This window comes from Hemitrygon akajei, unplaced genomic scaffold (genome assembly GCF_048418815.1).
Source record: "Hemitrygon akajei unplaced genomic scaffold, sHemAka1.3 Scf000058, whole genome shotgun sequence".
In the NCBI taxonomy this organism is placed as follows: Eukaryota; Metazoa; Chordata; class Chondrichthyes; order Myliobatiformes; family Dasyatidae; genus Hemitrygon; species Hemitrygon akajei.
In genome coordinates, this window is record NW_027331944.1 from 6,072,077 (window position 1) to 6,081,388 (window position 9,312).

The window sequence follows — 9,312 nt, forward strand, 5'->3', positions numbered from 1 at the left end:
GAAGATGTTCTATAGGTCAGTTGTGGAGAGCGCCCTCTTCTTTGTGGTGGCGTGTTGGGGAGGAAGCATTAAGAAGAGGGACGCCTCACGTCTTAATAAGCTGGTAAGGAAGGCGGGCTCTGTCGTGGGCAAAGTACTGGAGAGTTTAACATCGGTAGCTGAGCGAAGGGCGCTGAGTAGGCTACGGTCAATTATGGATAACTCTGAACATCCTCTACATAGCACCATCCAGAGACAGAGAAGCAGTTTCAGCGACAGGTTACTATCGATGCAATGCTCCTCAGACAGGATGAAGAGGTCAATACTCCCCAATGCCATTAGGCTTTACAATTCTACAGCCAGGACTTAAGAACATTTTAAAAGCTAATATTAATGCTTTTTGAGATAGTGATTTAGATGCATATCATATTTTTTACTGAGTTAAGTATTGTATGTAATTAGGTTTGCTACAACAAGTGTATGGGACATTGGAAAAAAAGTTGAAATTCCCCATGGGGATGAATAAAGTATCTATCTATCTATCAATCTATCTATCTATCTATCTATCTATCTATCTATCTATCTATCTATCTATCTATCTATCTATCTGTCTCCTCTGGTCCTAGACTCCTCCACTATAGGAAGCATCCTCTCCACATATACTCTATCTGCGTCCTCTGGTCTTAGACTCCCCCGCTATAGGAAACATCCTCTCCACATCCACTCTATCTGTGTCCTCTGGTCCTAGACTCCCGCACAATAGGAAACATCCTCGCCGTACACACTCTATCTGTGTCCTCTAGTTCCAGGAACCCACACTATAGGAAACATCCTTTCCACATGCACTCTATCGGTATCCTCTGGTCCTAGAATCCCCACTGTGGGAAACATCCTCTCCACTTCCACTCGATCTCTGGTCCTAGACTCCCCCACTATAGGAAACATCCTCTCCACATCCAATCTATCTGTGTCCTCTGGGCCCAGACTCCCCCACTTTTGAAAATACGGTCTCCACATCCACACTATCTGTGTCCTCTGGTCCTAGACTCCCACACTGAAGGAAACCCACTTTCCAAATCCACTCTATGTCCTCTGGTCCAGGACTCCCCCACCGTAGGAAACATCCTCTCCGCATCCATTCTATCTGAGTCCTCTGTTCCTAGACTCTCCCACTAAAGGAAATATCCACTCCACTTCACTCTATCTGTGTCCTCTGGTCCTAAACTCCCACACTTTAGGAAACATCCTCTCCACATCCACACTGTCTGTGTCCTCTGGTCCCAGACTACCCCAGTGTAGGAAACATCCTCTCCACATTCATTCTATCAGTGTCTTCCGGTCCTAGACAAGCCCACATTTGGAAACATCGTCTCCACACTCAGTCTATCTGTGTCCTCTGGCCCTAGACTCCCACACTAGAGTAAACATCCTTTCCACATCCACTCCAACTGTGTTCTCTGATCCTACACTCCCCCACGATAGGAAACATCATCTCCACATCCACTCTATCGGTGTCCACTGCTCCGAGACTCCACCACTATAGGAAACATCCTCTCCACATCCACTCTATCTGTGTCCACTGGTCCTACACTCACCCACTATAGGAAACAACCTCACCACATCCTCTCTATCAGTGTGCTCTGGTCCTAGACTCCCCCTCTACAGGAAACATCCTCTCAACATCCACTTTATCTCTGTCCTCTGGTCCTAGACTCCCCCACTATAGGAAACATCCTCTCCACATCCACTCTATCGGTGTCCTCTGGTCCTAGACTCCCCACTGTAGGAAACTTCGGCTCCACTTCCACTCTATCTGCGTACCCTGGTCCTAGACTCCCCCACTATATGAAACATCCTCTCCACATCCACTCTATCTGTGTCCTCAAGTCCTCGACTCCCCCAATTTAGGAAACATCCTCTCCACATCCACTCTATCTGTGTCCTCTGGGCCTAGACTCCCACACTGAAGGAAACATCCTTTCCACATCCACTCTATCTGTGTCAAATGGTCCTAGACTCCCCACTATGGGAAACATCCTCTCCACATCCACTCTATCTGTGTCCTCTGGCCCTAGACTCCCACAGTAGATGAAACATCCTTTCTACATCCACTCTATCTGTGCCCTCTGGTCCTAGACTCCCCCACTATATGAAACATCCTCTCCACATCCACTCTATCTGTGTCCTCAAGTCCTCGACTCCCCCAATTTAGGAAACATCCTCTCCACATCCACTCTATCGGTGTCCTCTGGTCCTAGACTCCCCACTGTAGGAAACTTCCGCTCCACTTCCACTCTATCTGCGTACCCTGGTCCTAGACTCCCCCACTATATGAAACATCCTCTCCACATCCACTCTATCTGTGTCCTCAAGTCCTCGACTCCCCCAGTTTAGGAAACATCCTCTCCACATCCACTCTATCTGTGTCCTCTGGTCCTAGACTCCCACACTGAAGGAAACATCCTTTCCACATCCACTCTATCTGTGTCAAATGGTCCTAGACTCCCCACTATGGGAAACATCCTCTCCACATCCACTCTATCTGTGTCCTCTGGCCCTAGACTCCCACAGTAGATGAAACATCCTTTCCACATCCACTCTATCTGTGCCCTCTGGTCCTAGACTCCCCCACTATAGGAAACATCCTGTCCACATCCATTCTCTCTGTGTCCTCTGGTCCTAGACTCCCCCACTATAGGAAACATCCACTCCACATCCATTAGTGGGGTGTGTCAGGAATGGACAGGAGGAGGAGTATAGGAAACTGATACTGGACTTTGTGATATGGTGCAACTCAAACTACCTGCGTCTCAATATCACCAAGACCAAGGAGATGGTGGTGGACTTTAGGAGATCTAGGCCTCATATGGAGCCAGTTATCATTAATGGAGAATGTGTGGAGCAGGTTAAGACCTACAAGTATCTGGGAGTACAGTTAGACGAGAAGCTAGACTGGACTGCCAACACAGATGCCTTGTGCAGGAAGGCACAGAGTCGACTGTACTTCCTAAGAAGTTTGGCGTCATTCAATGTCTGTAGTGAGATGCTGAAGATGTTCTATAGGTCAGTTGTGGAGAGCGCCCTCTTCTTTGTGGTGGCGTGTTGGGGAGGAAGCATTAAGAAGAGGGACGCCTCACGTCTTAATAAGCTGGTAAGGAAGGCGGGCTCTGTCGTGGGCAAAGTACTGGAGAGTTTAACATCGGTAGCTGAGCGAAGGGCGCTGAGTAGGCTACGGTCAATTATGGATAACTCTGAACATCCTCTACATAGCACCATCCAGAGACAGAGAAGCAGTTTCAGCGACAGGTTACTATCGATGCAATGCTCCTCAGACAGGATGAAGAGGTCAATACTCCCCAATGCCATTAGGCTTTACAATTCTACAGCCAGGACTTAAGAACATTTTAAAAGCTAATATTAATGCTTTTTGAGATAGTGATTCAGATGCATATCATATTTTTTACTGAGTTAAGTATTGTATGTAATTAGGTTTGCTACAACAAGTGTATGGGACATTGGAAAAAAAGTTGAAATTCCCCATGGGGATGAATAAAGTATCTATCTATCTATCAATCTATCTATCTATCTATCTATCTATCTATCTATCTATCTATCTATCTATCTGTCTCCTCTGGTCCTAGACTCCTCCACTATAGGAAGCATCCTCTCCACATATACTCTATCTGCGTCCTCTGGTCTTAGACTCCCCCGCTATAGGAAACATCCTCTCCACATCCACTCTATCTGTGTCCTCTGGTCCTAGACTCCCCCACAATAGGAAACATCCTCGCCGTACACACTCTATCTGTGTCCTCTAGTTCCAGGAACCCACACTATAGGAAACATCCTTTCCACATGCACTCTATCGGTATCCTCTGGTCCTAGAATCCCCACTGTGGGAAACATCCTCTCCACTTCCACTCGATCTCTGGTCCTAGACTCCCCCACTATAGGAAACATCCTCTCCACATCCAATCTATCTGTGTCCTCTGGGCCCAGACTCCCCCACTTTTGAAAATACGGTCTCCACATCCACACTATCTGTGTCCTCTGGTCCTAGACTCCCACACTGAAGGAAACCCACTTTCCAAATCCACTCTATGTCCTCTGGTCCAGGACTCCCCCACCGTAGGAAACATCCTCTCCGCATCCATTCTATCTGAGTCCTCTGTTCCTAGACTCTCCCACTAAAGGAAATATCCACTCCACTTCACTCTATCTGTGTCCTCTGGTCCTAAACTCCCACACTTTAGGAAACATCCTCTCCACATCCACACTGTCTGTGTCCTCTGGTCCCAGACTACCCCAGTGTAGGAAACATCCTCTCCACATTCATTCTATCAGTGTCTTCCGGTCCTAGACAAGCCCACATTTGGAAACATCGTCTCCACACTCAGTCTATCTGTGTCCTCTGGCCCTAGACTCCCACACTAGAGTAAACATCCTTTCCACATCCACTCCAACTGTGTTCTCTGATCCTACACTCCCCCACGATAGGAAACATCATCTCCACATCCACTCTATCGGTGTCCACTGCTCCGAGACTCCACCACTATAGGAAACATCCTCTCCACATCCACTCTATCTGTGTCCACTGGTCCTACACTCACCCACTATAGGAAACAACCTCACCACATCCTCTCTATCAGTGTGCTCTGGTCCTAGACTCCCCCTCTACAGGAAACATCCTCTCAACATCCACTTTATCTCTGTCCTCTGGTCCTAGACTCCCCCACTATAGGAAACATCCTCTCCACATCCACTCTATCGGTGTCCTCTGGTCCTAGACTCCCCACTGTAGGAAACTTCGGCTCCACTTCCACTCTATCTGCGTACCCTGGTCCTAGACTCCCCCACTATATGAAACATCCTCTCCACATCCACTCTATCTGTGTCCTCAAGTCCTCGACTCCCCCAATTTAGGAAACATCCTCTCCACATCCACTCTATCTGTGTCCTCTGGTCCTAGACTCCCACACTGAAGGAAACATCCTTTCCACATCCACTCTATCTGTGTCAAATGGTCCTAGACTCCCCACTATGGGAAGCATCCTCTCCACATCCACTCTATCTGTGTCCTCTGGCCCTAGACTCCCACAGTAGATGAAACATCCTTTCTACATCCACTCTATCTGTGCCCTCTGGTCCTAGACTCCCCCACTATATGAAACATCCTCTCCACATCCACTCTATCTGTGTCCTCAAGTCCTCGACTCCCCCAATTTAGGAAACATCCTCTCCACATCCACTCTATCGGTGTCCTCTGGTCCTAGACTCCCCACTGTAGGAAACTTCCGCTCCACTTCCACTCTATCTGCGTACCCTGGTCCTAGACTCCCCCACTATATGAAACATCCTCTCCACATCCACTCTATCTGTGTCCTCAAGTCCTCGACTCCCCCAGTTTAGGAAACATCCTCTCCACATCCACTCTATCTGTGTCCTCTGGTCCTAGACTCCCACACTGAAGGAAACATCCTTTCCACATCCACTCTATCTGTGTCAAATGGTCCTAGACTCCCCACTATGGGAAACATCCTCTCCACATCCACTCTATCTGTGTCCTCTGGCCCTAGACTCCCACAGTAGATGAAACATCCTTTCCACATCCACTCTATCTGTGCCCTCTGGTCCTAGACTCCCCCACTATAGGAAACATCCTGTCCACATCCATTCTCTCTGTGTCCTCTGGTCCTAGACTCCCCCACTATAGGAAACATCCACTCCACATCCATTAGTGGGGTGTGTCAGGAATGGACAGGAGGAGGAGTATAGGAAACTGATACTGGACTTTGTGATATGGTGCAACTCAAACTACCTGCGTCTCAATATCACCAAGACCAAGGAGATGGTGGTGGACTTTAGGAGATCTAGGCCTCATATGGAGCCAGTTATCATTAATGGAGAATGTGTGGAGCAGGTTAAGACCTACAAGTATCTGGGAGTACAGTTAGACGAGAAGCTAGACTGGACTGCCAACACAGATGCCTTGTGCAGGAAGGCACAGAGTCGACTGTACTTCCTAAGAAGTTTGGCGTCATTCAATGTCTGTAGTGAGATGCTGAAGATGTTCTATAGGTCAGTTGTGGAGAGCGCCCTCTTCTTTGTGGTGGCGTGTTGGGGAGGAAGCATTAAGAAGAGGGACGCCTCACGTCTTAATAAGCTGGTAAGGAAGGCGGGCTCTGTCGTGGGCAAAGTACTGGAGAGTTTAACATCGGTAGCTGAGCGAAGGGCGCTGAGTAGGCTACGGTCAATTATGGATAACTCTGAACATCCTCTACATAGCACCATCCAGAGACAGAGAAGCAGTTTCAGCGACAGGTTACTATCGATGCAATGCTCCTCAGACAGGATGAAGAGGTCAATACTCCCCAATGCCATTAGGCTTTACAATTCTACAGCCAGGACTTAAGAACATTTTAAAAGCTAATATTAATGCTTTTTGAGATAGTGATTTAGATGCATATCATATTTTTTACTGAGTTAAGTATTGTATGTAATTAGGTTTGCTACAACAAGTGTATGGGACATTGGAAAAAAAGTTGAAATTCCCCATGGGGATGAATAAAGTATCTATCTATCTATCAATCTATCTATCTATCTATCTATCTATCTATCTATCTATCTATCTATCTATCTATCTATCTATCTATCTGTCTCCTCTGGTCCTAGATTCCTCCACTATAGGAAGCATCCTCTCCACATATACTCTATCTGCGTCCTCTGGTCTTAGACTCCCCCGCTATAGGAAACATCCTCTCCACATCCACTCTATCTGTGTCCTCTGGTCCTAGACTCCCCCACAATAGGAAACATCCTCGCCGTACACACTCTATCTGTGTCCTCTAGTTCCAGGAACCCACACTATAGGAAACATCCTTTCCACATGCACTCTATCGGTATCCTCTGGTCCTAGAATCCCCACTGTGGGAAACATCCTCTCCACTTCCACTCGATCTCTGGTCCTAGACTCCCCCACTATAGGAAACATCCTCTCCACATCCAATCTATCTGTGTCCTCTGGGCCCAGACTCCCCCACTTTTGAAAATACGGTCTCCACATCCACACTATCTGTGTCCTCTGGTCCTAGACTCCCACACTGAAGGAAACCCACTTTCCAAATCCACTCTATGTCCTCTGGTCCAGGACTCCCCCACCGTAGGAAACATCCTCTCCGCATCCATTCTATCTGAGTCCTCTGTTCCTAGACTCTCCCACTAAAGGAAATATCCACTCCACTTCACTCTATCTGTGTCCTCTGGTCCTAAACTCCCACACTTTAGGAAACATCCTCTCCACATCCACACTGTCTGTGTCCTCTGGTCCCAGACTACCCCAGTGTAGGAAACATCCTCTCCACATTCATTCTATCAGTGTCTTCCGGTCCTAGACAAGCCCACATTTGGAAACATCGTCTCCACACTCAGTCTATCTGTGTCCTCTGGCCCTAGACTCCCACACTAGAGTAAACATCCTTTCCACATCCACTCCAACTGTGTTCTCTGATCCTACACTCCCCCACGATAGGAAACATCATCTCCACATCCACTCTATCGGTGTCCACTGCTCCGAGACTCCACCACTATAGGAAACATCCTCTCCACATCCACTCTATCTGTGTCCACTGGTCCTACACTCACCCACTATAGGAAACAACCTCACCACATCCTCTCTATCAGTGTGCTCTGGTCCTAGACTCCCCCTCTACAGGAAACATCCTCTCAACATCCACTTTATCTCTGTCCTCTGGTCCTAGACTCCCCCACTATAGGAAACATCCTCTCCACATCCACTCTATCGGTGTCCTCTGGTCCTAGACTCCCCACTGTAGGAAACTTCGGCTCCACTTCCACTCTATCTGCGTACCCTGGTCCTAGACTCCCCCACTATATGAAACATCCTCTCCACATCCACTCTATCTGTGTCCTCAAGTCCTCGACTCCCCCAATTTAGGAAACATCCTCTCCACATCCACTCTATCTGTGTCCTCTGGTCCTAGACTCCCACACTGAAGGAAACATCCTTTCCACATCCACTCTATCTGTGTCAAATGGTCCTAGACTCCCCACTATGGGAAACATCCTCTCCACATCCACTCTATCTGTGTCCTCTGGCCCTAGACTCCCACAGTAGATGAAACATCCTTTCTACATCCACTCTATCTGTGCCCTCTGGTCCTAGACTCCCCCACTATATGAAACATCCTCTCCACATCCACTCTATCTGTGTCCTCAAGTCCTCGACTCCCCCAATTTAGGAAACATCCTCTCCACATCCACTCTATCGGTGTCCTCTGGTCCTAGACTCCCCACTGTAGGAAACTTCCGCTCCACTTCCACTCTATCTGCGTACCCTGGTCCTAGACTCCCCCACTATATGAAACATCCTCTCCACATCCACTCTATCTGTGTCCTCAAGTCCTCGACTCCCCCAATTTAGGAAACATCCTCTCCACATCCACTCTATCTGTGTCCTCTGGTCCTAGACTCCCACACTGAAGGAAACATCCTTTCCACATCCACTCTATCTGTGTCAAATGGTCCTAGACTCCCCACTATGGGAAACATCCTCTCCACATCCACTCTATCTGTGTCCTCTGGCCCTAGACTCCCACAGTAGATGAAACATCCTTTCTACATCCACTCTATCTGTGCCCTCTGGTCCTAGACTCCCCCACTATATGAAACATCCTCTCCACATCCACTCTATCTGTGTCCTCAAGTCCTCGACTCCCCCAATTTAGGAAACATCCTCACCACATCCACTCTATCGGTGTCCTCTGGTCCTAGACTCCCCACTGTAGGAAACTTCCGCTCCACTTCCACTCTATCTGCGTACCCTGGTCCTAGACTCCCCCACTATATGAAACATCCTCTCCACATCCACTCTATCTGTGTCCTCAAGTCCTCGACTCCCCCAGTTTAGGAAACATCCTCTCCACATCCACTCTATCTGTGTCCTCAAGTCCTCGACTCCCCCAGTTTAGGAAACATCCTCTCCACATCCACTCTATCTGTGTCCTCTGGTCCTAGACTCCCACACTGAAGGAAACATCCTTTCCACATCCACTCTATCTGTGTCAAATGGTCCTAGACTCCCCACTATGGGAAACATCCTCTCCACATCCACTCTATCTGTGTCCTCTGGCCCTAGACTCCCACAGTAGATGAAACATCCTTTCCACATCCACTCTATCTGTGCCCTCTGGTCCTAGACTCCCCCACTATAGGAAACATCCTGTCCACATCCATTCTCTCTGTGTCCTCTGGTCCTAGACTCCCCCACTATAGGAAACATCCACTCCACATCCATTAGTGGGGTGTGTCAGGAAT